Source organism: Hylobates moloch, unplaced genomic scaffold (genome assembly GCF_009828535.3).
Source record: "Hylobates moloch isolate HMO894 unplaced genomic scaffold, HMol_V3 SCAFFOLD_17, whole genome shotgun sequence".
In the NCBI taxonomy this organism is placed as follows: Eukaryota; Metazoa; Chordata; class Mammalia; order Primates; family Hylobatidae; genus Hylobates; species Hylobates moloch.
This window is the reverse complement of record NW_026652292.1, coordinates 16,315,915-16,331,332: the sequence shown is the minus strand read 5'-3', so window position 1 is coordinate 16,331,332 and position 15,418 is coordinate 16,315,915. Positions and strand designations below refer to the sequence as shown.

At 40.7% G+C, this 15,418-nt stretch overlaps 1 long non-coding RNA gene across 1 annotated transcript in view; it reads right to left on the bottom strand.

Annotated features, from left to right (window-relative positions):
- Positions 1–12,130, bottom strand: part of LOC116456818 (uncharacterized) — a 46,674-nt gene extending 34,544 nt beyond the window's left edge. Inside the window, exon 1 of the long non-coding RNA XR_004244812.2 lies at positions 10,956–12,130. This is a non-coding gene — a long non-coding RNA (uncharacterized LOC116456818). The remainder of the gene's footprint in view (positions 1–10,955) is intronic.
- Between the last annotated feature and the right edge of the window lie 3,288 nt (positions 12,131–15,418).

The following is a 15,418-nucleotide window of genomic DNA, read 5'->3' as shown; positions in this document are numbered from 1 at the left end:
ATCCCAGCACTTTGGGAGGCCAAGATGGGAGGATTCTTTGAGCTCAGGAGCTCAAGACCAGCCTGGGCAACATAGTAAGACCTCATCTCTACTAAAAATAAAAAAATAAAAATTAGCCAAGCATGGTTGTGTGTGCCTGTAATCCCAGCTACTCAGGAGACTAAAGTGGGAAGATCACTTGAGCCCAGTAGTTCAAGGCTGCAGTGAGCTCACACAACTGCACTCCAGCCTGGGTGACAGAATAAAGCACTGTCAAAAAAAAAAAGGCTAACCAAAGAATTTGAACACACTGATTTTATTCTGGCTTTACAAGGAATTTCAGCATATGAAGAGATTTCCTTGCTTGAATTATTTTGCTAAAATATTTAAATAATAGCTGGCATTAATGAGTGAGCATGATGTTCTAGGTATACTTTCAGGTATCTTAAATGTAATAATTTATGGAAACCTCACAATAGCTCTACCCTCATTTTGCAGATGAGGAGACTGAGGCTCAGAGGGACTAAGCAACCTTCCCAAAGTTTCCCATCTGGTAAGTGATGAATCTGGGTTACAACCACAAAGCAGCTTATTCGAAGCTACTTTTGAACGCTCGGATATTCCAACACATTAAATCAATTAGCATCAACTAGCATTTTTAATGACTTTTTGATTTGGTTCTACTTGCTACATCTGCAGTCATTGTCATACATCCACAAAATAAATATGCTTTCTCACTCTCCTGATTTTTAAAGTGCTCTGTTCTCCTGAACTTGACAAAAGCTGAATATTCATTCAGGAAGCAAATAACTGGTGAAATCTATTAAACCATCCAGAGACTTTTCCATGCCATACATCTGAAACTGTCATGGGTAGTTTAGTAATTTTTGAGAATCCACAATGCCCTTAGAACTGCACAGAAGATGAAAGAATATTATCTCTACCTCACTCTCTTAAAAAAGCCAGAGAAAAACCAGCAGAACTTCTTGTTCCTGTTATCTGGTGGCACATCATATGCTTTTAGATATGATCATCGAGACAAGCAGAGCTTCAATTTTCTTTTTAAGCCCCACCCTACAACCAGCAAAAGAGAAAGTTTTCTAAATCATGCAGACCCATGTTACCTTTACAGTGGAGCTGGTGAGGGAGTAGTGTGCTGTTTTTAATTCTGGAAACCAACACACACAGTGGAAATCTGATCCTACAAAACCATACCTCTGGGATAGCATCACCTTTCAGTCTCATAACATTTAATTGCCTATATAATTCACACTTTTAGAATATAATTGTGGGTTAATATCACATTTGCACACAAACTTCACATAGGCATAATAAATCAATTACAGCAACCTGAAAAATCAAAGACACGTCTCTGAGGTATCTACTTATCCACAAGCCTGTTTAGAAAAATTTCCCCTCCCTTTTTAGTTTGTCTCCAGGGCTAATACCTAAATCCAGAAGCCTGAACCATCCCATCATTTCCATATCTCTTTTACTCAAGGAGAGCTCTAAACTCCGTTTTAGGACTTTTTCTCAAACAGGTTCTCTTAATGGTAATATTCAAATAAAGGTAGAAATATTTCAATATTAATAACTAGTCTTTAGTGGGCTTTATCATTTGCAATTTACTACCTCATATATTTTTCTTGTAACACACCAAGCAACCCTGTGAAATGTCATGTGAGTGACATGCGATTATCAGCATTTTACACGTAAAAAATGTGACCTGAGAGAGGCGATGTAATATTATTACTGGTTACGTGGCTGGGAGATATTACAGTCAAGATTCATACCTAGGTTTTCCGAGGCTGAAATGTTCAGCAAAAATCCACTTAAATTTGAATCAGGCCATATGTACATATATTTTATTAAACAAAAATCTAGAAAATATCCCAAGAGTAGATTGTAAGCATTCCCTGAGGTATTTTCTATGAATTCAAGTATACTAGAGCTACCACCACATAAAAGACAGACGTGAAACCAGACTGGAAATGAAAACCAACAGAACTATTTTTATTAGCCACCCTTTGTATAAAAAGCAAGAGGAGAAAAAAGCCTGAAGATCAAATGACAAAGAACTTTCTAAATCTGTCACTTAGTAAAATATTGCTAAATTCTTGTTTTCTTTGTCCCAATATGTTAAAAGTCTGCCTTCTACAGAAGATTTTTTATTCTTTCTCTCTCTCTCAACATTCTACCTTCTTGAGTGCAATGGGAGAATGACAGGGTGGCTGATTAATACATGCATAATATGAAAAATGTGTAAGACATGTGTAAAGAGAATTTTTTTTTGTCTTTGACATTGCCTGTGTTCCTCCCATTTTTACTAATTTTTCAGGTATGGGTATTGTATAATGAAGATCCATGATACTGCAAAGCCAATTAAACACAAAGGACATAACTTTCGCCTCGGGAGATGCACATGTGCCCACAAAACCTGCCACTGAGCTGCCTCTTTCTCTATGTCTTCATTTCAGACCATCTCTAAAACATTTGTGGGCAGCTTGTAATTCTTGCCAAATCCATATTTAACCTGCAGTCACATCAGTGGATAGGGATTTGGCATTCATTGCCTAGAAAACAGATCCATAGACTACATTTTGAAGGGCATCAAATCTTCCCAGTCAGGGGCAGAGAGGCAGTGGGCCTGAGAAGAGCCAGCATCAGTCAGATCAAGCCTCACTGTGCTGCCTGCTCCGGACCAAACAGAAGCTTTCTGGGGCTTGCCAGGCATCCCTCACCTAGCAGGGGCTGAGTTGCTGTGCTTCTCCTGGGCACTCCGAAATGCATCAGCCTGGACCAACAAATCAAGGCTGAAGCTCAAACTAATTACAGTCTGTGTGTGGCCAGAGCAATCTCAACAAGTCCCATGATTAAACTTCAGAGGGGTTTCGAAATGTCTGCAGGTAGACACATTCCAACCCAGCCGTCTTTTCTCCCTTCAGCATCTTCAACAAACTCTTGGGCAAGATTACAGGAGATTCTCCCTTTCTCTATTATATATTTCTGTAACAAGTTGAGTTTCTTTAAATGGTAAGCAGATATCCTTCTTATTAAAAAAAAAAAGCTTAAAAATTACCAATATTCTTTTTTATCATTGCTGTATCTGAATAACACGTTCAAATGAAAACTGTGTTGCCTCTGTTTGCATCACAATCATTGAGGGGTGAGCTGCTTCCAAAGACCACAAAGAATGTGCTTCTCTTCAATTTAAATGATTATCTCAATGTGGAATATGAGTAGGTTTTGTTGGGGTCTTTGAAGCCGTTTCTGAGTCGCATATCATAAAGTCTGGGCCATTCACAGCCATGAATAAAATGACAAATTGTAAATGAGCAAAGTGTAAAATTGCATGCACTGCAATTTGACCCTTTCATTCAAAAGCTGAAAAATCTAGCTTAGTTCTGAAAATTCCTTCAATAGACTGGGTTGCAAAATTTCCACCAAACTGTATGTTTATTTTATAAATAAAACACACCATATCACACATCCAATGTCAAAAATGTTCTTGGCTCTACCTTCAAAGGCTACCTCGGACCTAACCACTGCTAACTCCTTCTTCTGCTTCCATACTGGCTCAAGCCATTCTCCCTCACCTAGGTCATAGACTCTTTGTGATTCCATGTAGCCCCTCAAATGTCTATTCCAAACACATGACCCTCTGAAAACATAAGTCAGATCATGTCACTGCTCTGCCTAATACCCTACAATGATTCCCTAGTTCCCTCTGAGGAAGAGCCAACACCCATAAAGGCCATCAGGTGCTCCTTGAATTGTCCCTATTAGAGCTCTCCTTCTCATCCCTGATCCGGCATAATGGCTTCCTGCTGCCCTCAATGATGCCTTGGCTGCAGCTCCTCTCTGCCTGGAAACCTCTCCTCTACATATCTGCATAGCTAATTCCCTTCACTTCCTTCAAATCTTTGCTCACATTATCCCATTTCAGTGAGGCCTTCCCAGACCTCCCTATTTAAATGGTAACCACTGCCTTTCTTCTTCCCCCACTACCCTACTCCACTGTTCCCTGTTGCCACAGCATTTTCTCTCTTCTGGGATATTATATAAATTGCTATTGTATTATGGTGATTGTTTATCATCTGTGTTTGTTCATTTGGTTCACTTGTATATCTCAAATCACCTGGAACCATACTTGACCCATAGTAGGGGCTCAGTAAATATTTGGTAATGAATGTTGAAAGAAAGATGAGTTGGAAATAGCTAAAATTATGCGATTCCTTACCAATATACCAATATACTCCACTGCAAATTTTGGAATTTCCTTTTTCTTACATACAGTTCTTAATATTGATTTACATCTCCAACATAATCCACAAGGGAATAAAAGAAGATTCAATTCCTCTTTCTATTCCAATCAAAGTTACACTTTTTGAGGAGAGAAAGTGGAAAGCAGGACTGTGAGCTCAAATTTTTTCTCCATTGTGCATGTTTGCATATGTGTATCTGTTGTTAGAATGGCCTCATAAATGGTAACAGCAAGTCAGAGAAAGCCAAGTGAGCTATCCAAAATTCAACAGAATATCATCTTAAATATTCATCAGAGTTGTAAGGTCTTAAGACCATGAAAGAATCCAGAATCACATCAAGAAAAAAATTCTTTACCACTTAATAAAAACTATACTTTTAAATATCTTGAGATTCCATCAATTGTCTTTAGATGGTACAATGGTCTGAAGAAGTCAAGGAAAAATATATTTACAACTCTTACAGAACAAAAACAACAAAAAATAAATTCCATCAGGTGATCAACCTGGATAAAATCTGCAGATTTCTGTGAATAAACAGAAGAATTGGGGAGCTATGTGTATGAAACATCAAGCCAGAGGAATGGGCTATGGGACCAAAGAGGCCCACCTTTATTACATTTCAAAGTCCATGAAATGACAACTGTAACACGGGGCTCCATGTAATCCATTGTGATCATTCACAAGACTCCCAGTCTTAAGTAACCTGAATTAACAGGGAAGGAGCCTACTATCTTCCATAAATTGGGAAGCATCTTTTAACCTTGGGAAGATATAGCATCACCAAATAAAATTTTAAGAGCCTGAAGATCTTGGCATATTATTTGTGATAAAACAGAATCGAGAGGCCAGATGTAGTGGTGTGCACCTGCAGTCTCAGCTACTCATAGGACTGAGGTAGAAGGATCAATTGAGCCCAGGATTTTGAGTTCAGCCTGAGCAACATAGCAAGATCCCACCATTAAAATTTTCCTTAAAAATTTTTCATTAAAAAAATGTATTTATGCCTATAATCCCAGCACTTTGGGAAGCCAAAGCAGGCAGATTGCTTGAGTCCAGAGGTTTGAGACCAATGTGGACAACATGGTGAAACATCTCTACAAAAAAATACAAAAAATTTGCTGGGTGTGGTGGCATGTGCCTGTAGTGCCAGCTACTCGGGAGGCTGAGGCAGGAGGATCCCTGAATTCCAGGAGATGGAGGTTGCAGTGAGCCAAGATCACACCACTGTACTCCGGCCTGGGTGACAGAGTGAGACCCTATCTCAAATAATAATAATAACAACAATGTAGAAGAAGGCCTGGCACAAAAAAGGTGTTCAATAAACATTGGCCATCATTATATTAAAATGGAATCTATATGCATTTAGTGTGCTTCTCATGACAAACTTCTCAAATCAAACATTTCAAAGTATTTGGAATGATTTGGCCTGTTGAAATGACAACATTTCAATGTTCATTTAAAATGTATGTTTGAGTCATTGGCTTAAACTTCAGGTCTTAAGATAAAATCATACTAAGTCTGGGCATTATACTAGAATATCAAAGATAATTAAGGCTCTCTTTATAAAGTATATTTTGAGTTTTGAATTCCCAACTTTCATAAACTAAATACTAGTTGGTTCAAAATAAAAGTAGACAATTGATCTCTTCTAAATTTTATACACCTTTCTTCACTCAAAAAAGACTTTGGGAAGAGTAAAAAAACAATGAAGATGAAAACCCAAAAGTGTGACTCTTAACCAAGGAAAGCTGGTGTCAGGAGAGTGGGATGTCCTCAGTGTGCAGGGACTGGAGAGGGAATGGGTGGGTAGGGAATGGGTGGGAATAGTGGCAGTGTCTAGACAATTGGCCCCAGAAATAATAGTATTATGGTCAGAAAGGGAAATTTTCCCTGAACAAGAAAAATAATAATCATCATCACAAAATTCTCAAAGTGCTCCAGACACCATGAATGAGGAAGAAATGAACCCAGATAGGACTTGCCAGACTGGGAAGGGAAGGAAGTTGTCCAATGCAAGTTCTTGGAGAACCACAGCTGTGACAGAGAATAGAGTTGGGGACTCTGGATCTGAGCACCGTTGCTCTGCAGAGGCTCCCTTTATCCTGAAACCGTGCTGTTGCTGCCACAACTAAACCAACAGGATTTCTTGGTAGACACTCCATAGCACATATTCAATAGTGACTGTGTACGGATGTAACTTCTGTTAACAAGTTCATTCTCCAGGACAGTTTAAAAGATCTGAACTCTGAACACAAAATGCTGAAAGCTTTCTTGAATTCCGAAGGGTATGTACCATAAATCTAGTAAAATGTAGTCAAAAAAACTTAAAACACCTTGAATGTCTACACGGAAATGATAATAATACTGCTGCTTGCCTTTATTTAGTTTAAAAAGAGCTTATTTTCTGCATTCTCTCCTCTCCTCCTCAAAATGGCCCAATTATCAGGTGGACCAATCAGGCCATTTTTAACTTGTTTTTGATTAACATTTTAGTAATGTAATTAAATGCGTGCACACACACACACACATACACACACACTCGTTTTCTCCTGAACTTTTGCAGGAAAAAACAGAATTCCCATGATGAATTGGCTTTCTGGGCATCAAGTGGGGATGAGCTGCTGAGAGAGGCTGGCACTGATGGCCCTGGGCCTGGTTAATATCCCTCTGTTTGGGAAAGGATTAGATTCTCCTTTTGGATTTCAGACAATATAGATCTCTAAGACTGTGGAGCCGCTATCGACCATAAATTTCCCAAGGTGGGGGCCACCTTTTTGGCCAGCCAGGTGACCTTCCCTGGGTGAGCTTAACCCTATTCTCTCCTTTAATGCCTAGGTAAAGGAAACATTAATTCTGCATTTCAATGTAATGGAATGAAAAACATCCCAGACTGGAAGATTTTGGCTTCTCACCCACTGGCTGGGTGATTTTAAGCCACTCGCTTTATCTTAGGTGTGTTTTCTCATGTGTAGGATGAAACATTTTACAAATATGAATATGAAAATATGAGTGTTGATAATATGAATTTGAAAGTACCAATATTGTTATAAAAACATCAGCAAAAATCTCAAAATAGTAAAAACTTCAGCATACATAGAGTCATCTGGAAGGCTTGCTAAAATATAGATTTCTGGGCATCACCCCAAAGTCTTCCATTCAGGAGGTCTTGGTGAGGCAGAGAATTCGCATTTCTAGCAAGCTTCCAGATATTGCTGATGTTACTGGTCCAGGGACCACACTTTGGTTTTGGTTTTTGTTTTGTTTTATTTTAGAGTCAGGGAGTACATGCGCAGGTTTGTTCTATGTGTGTATTGCGTGATGCTGAGGTTTGGTCTTCTAATGATCCTGTCACACAAGTAGTGAACGCAGTACCCAATAGGTTGTTTTCAGACCCTTGCCCCACTGGCACCCTCGCCACTTTTGGAATCCCCAGTGTTTGTTTATTTATTTATTTTTGAGATGGAGTCTCACTCTGTCGCCCAGGCTGGAGTGCAGTGGCGCGATCTTGGCTCACTACAACTTCCGCCTTCCGGGTTCAAGCAATTCTCCTGTCTCAGCCTCCCAAGTAGCTGGAACTACAGATGTGTACCACCATGCCCGGCTAATTTTTATATTTTTAGTAGAGATGGGGTTTCACCATGTTGGTCAGCCTGGTCTCACTCACCTGACTCCAAGTGATCCACCTGCCTTGGGCTCCCAAAGTGCTGGGATTACAGGTGTGAGCCACTGTGCCTGACCCCCCCCCAGTGTTGATTGTTCCCGTGTTTGTGTCCACGTGTACCCAATGTTTAGCTCCCACTTATTAGTGAGAACGTTTGGTATTTGGTTTTCTGTTTCTGAGTTAATTCACTTAGGATAATGGCCTCCAGCTGCATCCATATTGCGGCAAAGGACATGATCTCATTTTCTGTGGCTGCATAGTACTCCATGGTGTATATGTACTACATTTTCTTTATCCAATCGACCATTGATGGGCACCTGGGTTGATTCCATGTCTTTGCTAGTGTGAATAGTGCTGTAATAAACATATGAGTCCAGGTGTCTTTTGGTAGAATGAGTTATTTTCATTTTGGTATATACCCAGCAATAAAATTGCTGGGTAGAATGGTAGTTCTATTTTTAGTTCTCTGAGAAATCTTCAAACTGCTTTCCACAGGGGCTGGACTCATTTGCATTCCCACCAACAGTGTATAAATGTGCAGAGACTACACTTTGAAAACCACTGGAATAAGCAGTTAAGAGAGTCCTGTATTCAACTAATTTGTAAAGTGGGATTGATAAATTGTCTTGAGTTGTAATGAAAAGGGCACACATTGTTGCTACGTACTCCTGTAACCACCCAGCAGGTTCTCCTTGCCCACTGCCCAGAGTCTATTTATCCAGACAGGAATTGCAATAGAGAAAGAGTCGAATTCATGCAGAGCCGGCTATACAGGAGACCAGAGTTTTATGATTACTCAAATCATTCTGAATTTGTTTGGCTGCATGTTTAGCTGCATGACTCTTAAACCATAATTTCTAATCTTGAGGCTAATTTGTTAGTCCTACATAGTGAGTGTCGCCCCCAGGCAAGAAGGGGGCTTGTTTTGGGAAAGGGCTGTTATCATCTTTATTTCAAAGTTAAACTAAAAACTAAGTTTCTCCCATAAAATACCTAGGAATTCAACTTACAAGGGATGTGAAGGACCTCTTCAGGGAGAACTATAAACCACTGTTCAACGAAATAAAGGAGGACACAAACAAATGGAAGAACATTCCATGCTCATGGGTAGGAAGAATCAGTATCATGAAAATGGCCATACTATCCAAGATAATGTATAGATTCAATGCCATCCCCATCAAGCTACCAATGACTTTCTTCACAGAATTGGAAAAAAACTATTTTAAAGTTCATATGGAACCAAAAAAGAGCCTGCATCACCAAGACAACCCTAAGCAAAAAGAACAAAGCTGGAGGCATCATGCTACCTGACTTCAAACTATACTACAAGGCTACAGCAACCAAAACAGCATGGTACTGGTACCAAAATAGAGACATAGACCAATGGAACAGAACAGAGGCCTCAGAAATAACACCACACATCTACAACCATCTGATCTTTGACAAATCTGACAAAAACAAGAAATGGGGAAAGGATTCCCTATTTAGTAAATGGTGCTGGGAAAACTGGCTAGCCATATGTAGAAAGCTGAAACTGGATCCCTTTCTTACAACTTATACAAAAATTAATTCAAGATTGATTAAAGACTTAAATGTTAGACCTAAAACCATAAAAATCCTAGAAGAAAACTTAGGCAATACCATTCAGGACATAGGCATGTGCAAGGACTTCATGACTAAAACACCAAAAGCAATGGCAACAAAAGCCAAAATACACAAATGAGATCTAATTAAACTAAAGAGCTTCTGCACAGCAAAAGAAACTACCATCAGAGTGAACAGGTGACCTACAGAATGGGAGAAAATTTTTGCAATCTACCCATCTGACAAAGGGCTAATACGCAGAATCTACAAAGAACTTAAACAAATTTACAAGAAAAAAACAAACAACCCCATCAACAAGTGGGCAAAGGATATGAACAGACACTTCTCAAAAGAAGACACTTATGCAGCCAATAGACACATGAAAACCTGCTCATCATCACTGGTCATTAGAGAAATGCAAATCAAAACCACAATGAGATACCACTTCACACCAGTTAGAATGGCGATCATTAAAAAGTCAGGAAACAACAGATGCTGGAGAGGATGTGGAGAAATAGGAATGTTTTTACACTGTTGGTGGGAGTGTAAACCAGTTCAACCATTGTGGAAGACAGTGTGGCAATTCCTCAAGGATCTAGAACTAGAAATACCATTTGACCCAGTGATCCCATTACTGGGTATATACCCAAAGGATTATAAATCATGCTACTATAAAGACACATGCACATGTATGTTATTGCAGCACTATTCACAATAGCAAAGACTTGGAACCAAGCCAAATGTCCAACAATGACAGACTGGATTAAGAAAATGTGGCACAGATACACCATGAAATACTATGAAGCCATAAAAAATGATGAGTTCATGTCTTTGCAGAGACAAGAATGAAGCTGGAAACCATCATTCTGAGCAAACTATCACAAGGACAGAAAACTAAACACCACATGTTCTCACTCATAGATGGGAATTGAACAATGAGAACACTTGGACACAGGGCAGGGAACATCACACACCGGGGCCTGTCGTGGGGTGGGAGGCTGGGGGAGGGATAGCATTAGGAGAAATACCTAATGTAAATGAGGAGTTAATGGGTGCAGCAAACCAACATGGCACATGTATACCTATGTAACAAACCTGCACATTGTTCATTCACATGTACCCTAGAACTTAAATTAAAAAAAAAAAAAAAAAAGGCCTGGCGTGGTAGCTCACACTTGTAATCTCAGCGCTTTGGGCGGCCGCGGCAGGCGGATCACGAGGCCAGGAGATCCAGACCATCCTGGCTAACATGGTGAAACCCAGTCTCTACTAAAAATACAAAAAATTAGTGGGGCATGGTGGCGGGTGCCTGTAGTCCCAGCTAGTCGGGAGGCTGAGGCAGGAGAATGGCGTGAACCAGGGAGGCGGAGCTTGCAGTGAGCCGAGATCGCACCACTGCACTCCAGCCTGGGCGATGGAGCAAGACTCCGTCTCAAAAAAAAAAAAAAAAAAAAAAAAAAACCTACCTTTCTCCCAAGGTTACTTCAGCCTTCGCCCGGGAATGAACTAGGGCAGCTTGGAGGTTAGAAGCAAGATGGCGTCGATTAGGTCAGGCCTCTGCCACTTTCATAATTTTCTGTTACAATTTTTGCAAGGCGGTTTTATTCCTGAAGGTGGTCCTCTTCATTCTCTTAATGGGGTACTCCTCCAGTGGGATATTGCAATTTATCAAGTCCTTCCTCTTACATCACCTCCCTGGAGGGTAGAAACGCATCCATGGCAGCGTCCTTCCCCCTCCTGTTACTGAGGTTTCCTCCTCACAGAGCGGCTACTGAACAGGGCATGCGTGGAAGCAAACAATGGTGAAATGGTTCCTAACCGGCTGCAGAGAACCAGAGCCTTTAACATTCCTGGCTTGAGACAAAACATTCAGAGCCTCACTGGTGAGCGTGAGTGATGCCGGCCCGAGAGAGCCTCGCTCTCAACGAGGCTGTTCAGAGGCAGAGGCAGCTTGAGGACCCAGCAGCGCTCGCTGCTTTGTGTTCAGAGGCAGAGGCGGCTTGAGGACCCAGCAGCGTTCGCTGCTTTGTGTGCGGGGACCCCTTGACCCTGGTCCTGTGTCACGACAGCTGGTCACCCATCTGTCCCCTCTCAGTGCAATTGCGGACAGGATAACATGAAGGCCAAACCTAAGTGATTCTGTTTTCTTTTTCTTTTTCTTTTTTTCCTTTTTTTTCCCACTAGCTGCTGATGGTTGACAAAGGGATTAAAAGTAGAAAAGATTAGACCTGTCTTTCAATACTAGCAGCAACAAATACGGGGGGGAAAGGGTATTTTATGGGAACTACAAATGGCTATCAGATAATTACACTCATTGAACTTGAACAATGAGCCTGCTCTGTTTACTGCGTACTCCTGAGTCGCTGTCTTTCTCATGCTTGTCCCGCATATGCACTATTTTCCTCTTAATAAAGTTGAATGTTTAGAGTTCAGCGAAGAGGTCAACATAAGCTATTTGAGATATTTGAGAGTTCTATTATTTTTCTCTAAATAACTTTTTTATTTTAAAATATTTTAATCTAATATTCTGTTTGGTAGCTAATGTTTTGGAGAAGTTAAATACATTAATAAATATATAAATGTGTGTATGTTTGTGTGTGTATATGTATAAACATATATATGTATTTATGTATATATGTGTCTGTATGTATACACATATACACACACACATATTTATATATCTATATATATATTTAGCATACTCCTGAAAAAATTATGAGCTATATTACAATAACCTCTTTGTAGGCAATCTGTCCTCTCTGTAAAGTTTGACTAAAGTAATATGCTTTATTTTTTTTTATGAACATGCCTGGTAAACTAGCTCTGAAGTAAGCAGGCGATAATGTGCTTCAGTGTCTACAGACGATGCTTTACTAAGTCTTCCAGATAAACAAGGATTTTCAAATGAAATATTTATGAAAATAGTTTTCTTTGGAAAGAGCCAGTGCTGCAAAGATGGCTACCCAGATTTATAAGGACAATCCCAATGTCAAATATGCAATCGCATTGTGATATTCCGTGTGCCAGTTTTTTATTAGGAGAATACATGGTGATATAGTGAACAGCAGAGCTGGGCCACACATTGCCTCACAGATCAATCAGTTTGGCTGCACAAGACACTGAGAGTGAGAGGCTTGATGCCTTGCTCAAAGCTACACAGTAAGTTTGTGCAAGTGTTAAAAGCAGGACTCAGAGCTTCTGCCTCCTAACTCAGTATTCCTTCTTGAACGATGAAAGTATTTCCCTGTTGCCGAGGAGAGGTCACTCATCAATGGACGCACCTGGGGAACCTACCTCTGAATCACCTCCTTAACCAGTGCTTTCCTTGTGGCGAGAAAAGTCGTGAGCTGGCTTGGAGCAAGGCAAGATTTCTGCAAGAATCTGTCTCTACAGTCTTTCTACAGGGCAGAAAAGCCAGTATAATTTTATGATTATTTTCTGGGATTTCTAGTTCGCAGGTTCTAAGCCTGATGGTGTAGGTGTGACTCACATTTGGGTACTATCCACGGTCCCTCTGCCCCACCTCCCTTTGCTTTTAGCACTGACACTGTCTCAGCTGCAAACAAGGGAATGGTCTGAAGCTCTGATATTCCATTTGAGAGGTACGAAACCAGGCAAAGTCCCCCATTTCTTCCCTCCAAGGATCCTGGACAAATGAACATTCAGGACAACCTGAAAGACATGAGGAGTCCCAGAAGTAGACCCTGAAACCTGAGTGGAAAGTGCAAAGTGAACTGGCATGAATTGAGCACACAACCTTTGTCTGTCTCTGCTGAGCTGATTTCTTACCTCAATCTCAGTTGAGAAACTTGGAGGTGGAGAAGGTTGTTGGTGTGGAACTGTCTATTCCTTCTCACCCCTAATTAGCCTATGTTCCAAGATGGAGCCAGGATCTTCCACTCCCCCGTCCACAATATGATGAGTCATCTGTCCCTCCCAGGCACTGCCCCAAAAGGGGAAGCCTCGTATGTGACTTAATTCTAACAGCTCCATCAGGTGTTCAGTCAAAAGAAAAAAAAAGTGCCTGGTGACCAGTGTCAGAATTATATGGATCATCCTCTTCCTCTCTCTTTGGGATCTTATCAAATGCAAATCTTCTTTTGTTCATGATCTCCAAGAAGCAGATTTGAAGATGGAAGTAGATTTGAGAGATTGGGGTGGGGGACCTGGGAAGGATAAAGGGGAGAGGAGGAGAGAAGGAGCAGGCATATGTGGGGGACCATCCCTGGACTGAGCAGTTCTGACACCCGTGACAGAAGAGACAAAGTTGCAGGATGTAGTAGGAGGGGCCTCAGCCTCTGGCAAGCTCTGCGTGCATTATATCCACGCTGAGAGTGAACCCTGGAGCCAAGTTTACCCATTAGAGGAAACCCACCTTCTGCAGGAATGGCATGATGCCAGCACTTCTGCCTTGCTCAGTCACAGGCTGAGCAGCCCCGGGAAAGCGTAGCCTCTGCATGAATGCCCCAGTGCATTTGAAGACAGAGCAGGTGGAGGGTGTTCCCCAGCCTCCCACCTTGAAGCAAGTTCTCTTGAAGGGAGAGCTGAGCAAGGCGTCTCATGGCTCTACATGTGTATCTGCTATCTTGATATTTTGCTAGCTCTACCCTAGAGCTTTCCCAGGAGAACGAACAATTCAGCACCTCAAGAAGAAAATAGCATTAGCAACACATGACATAGGCACACTGGTAATACTTTTTTCTCTTTCATTTTTTGCTTGAGAAAATAATTCCTATTCCTGAAACAAGAATATTATATTTCTTTAACTCAATTATTGTATGTTAGAAATAAAAGGAGGCTTTAGAAGTAATTGAGTAGGCTTATGTATGAGATCTGATTTAATTTACACAGGCTTTCTCTCCTACCTCTTACCCACCATCTATTTCTTGATCTTTCTTCAATTCATTCACCTAGAAACTAGACATCTGGGTGGTGTGGTAGGACTGCCTGGAGGAATTCCAGGATTGCCCTTACTCTGGCACAGTTCTAGCAGAGGCTTATGTGTGGATTTGATATCCAATGGATCATTCTGGGCCTCATCTAAATTCCAACAAATGATCTCGCCCCGCAGAATGCCCCCAAACTGTGCTTACTTTATTGAGATAAACAGGGCTTATGTTTGTCCTGTGTTTCAAATGCACATGACTGCATCCCTTGCCTGTTCTTCTGTTCTACTAAAATCTACCTTCATGTTATTCATGCCTGTGTTGCCCTGACTACAGCTCAATTGGCTTAAGTGCTGTATTTTTTGAAATAGCTCAGAGCGTGTAGGTTCTCCAAGTTCTTGGGTCTCCTACACTTGGCTGTAGAATGTTTTTCAAAGCTCAGCAACCTGATTCAAATTGCCTAGAAAGCTTTTAATAGTGGCTTTTTCTTAGGCACACTGACACCGTGTTCAATAATTCGTGGAAAGCCCATTTTTTGCTTCTTTTTGGTACAGGATAACTGGAACAATCAGATCATGTACTTAGTTGGCATCACATCGGAACAGATTTGCTTCTTAACCTAGAAAAGAAATAGGAATATCTCACTAATTGACTGGAAAGCTAGAACGTGTGTTCATTTCCTACATCAGGCAGGTTTCTCATTGTTTATGTAAATCTCAAGGCATCTATCCATAGGCTATTAAGTTTCAGGATATAGACAAGTCATTACAAAAACCTGTTACGCATTGCTCATCTGTATGCTTGTCTATTTTAGGCTAATATAGTGACTTCACTTTGAACTTCCTTTCATCATACTCCCACTTCTTCCTTATGATCTCTAGATAGTGCAAAAAACACTGAGTCTGTACTGAGATATTTTGCAATGTAAACTCCATAAGAGTAAGGGCTGTGCTTCCCTTATTGCTGTTCCTTCCATACCACAAAGAAGACGTCTTACTGAGAGCCAAAAAACATCATTATCTTTCTCAGGAGTGACTGTGGAT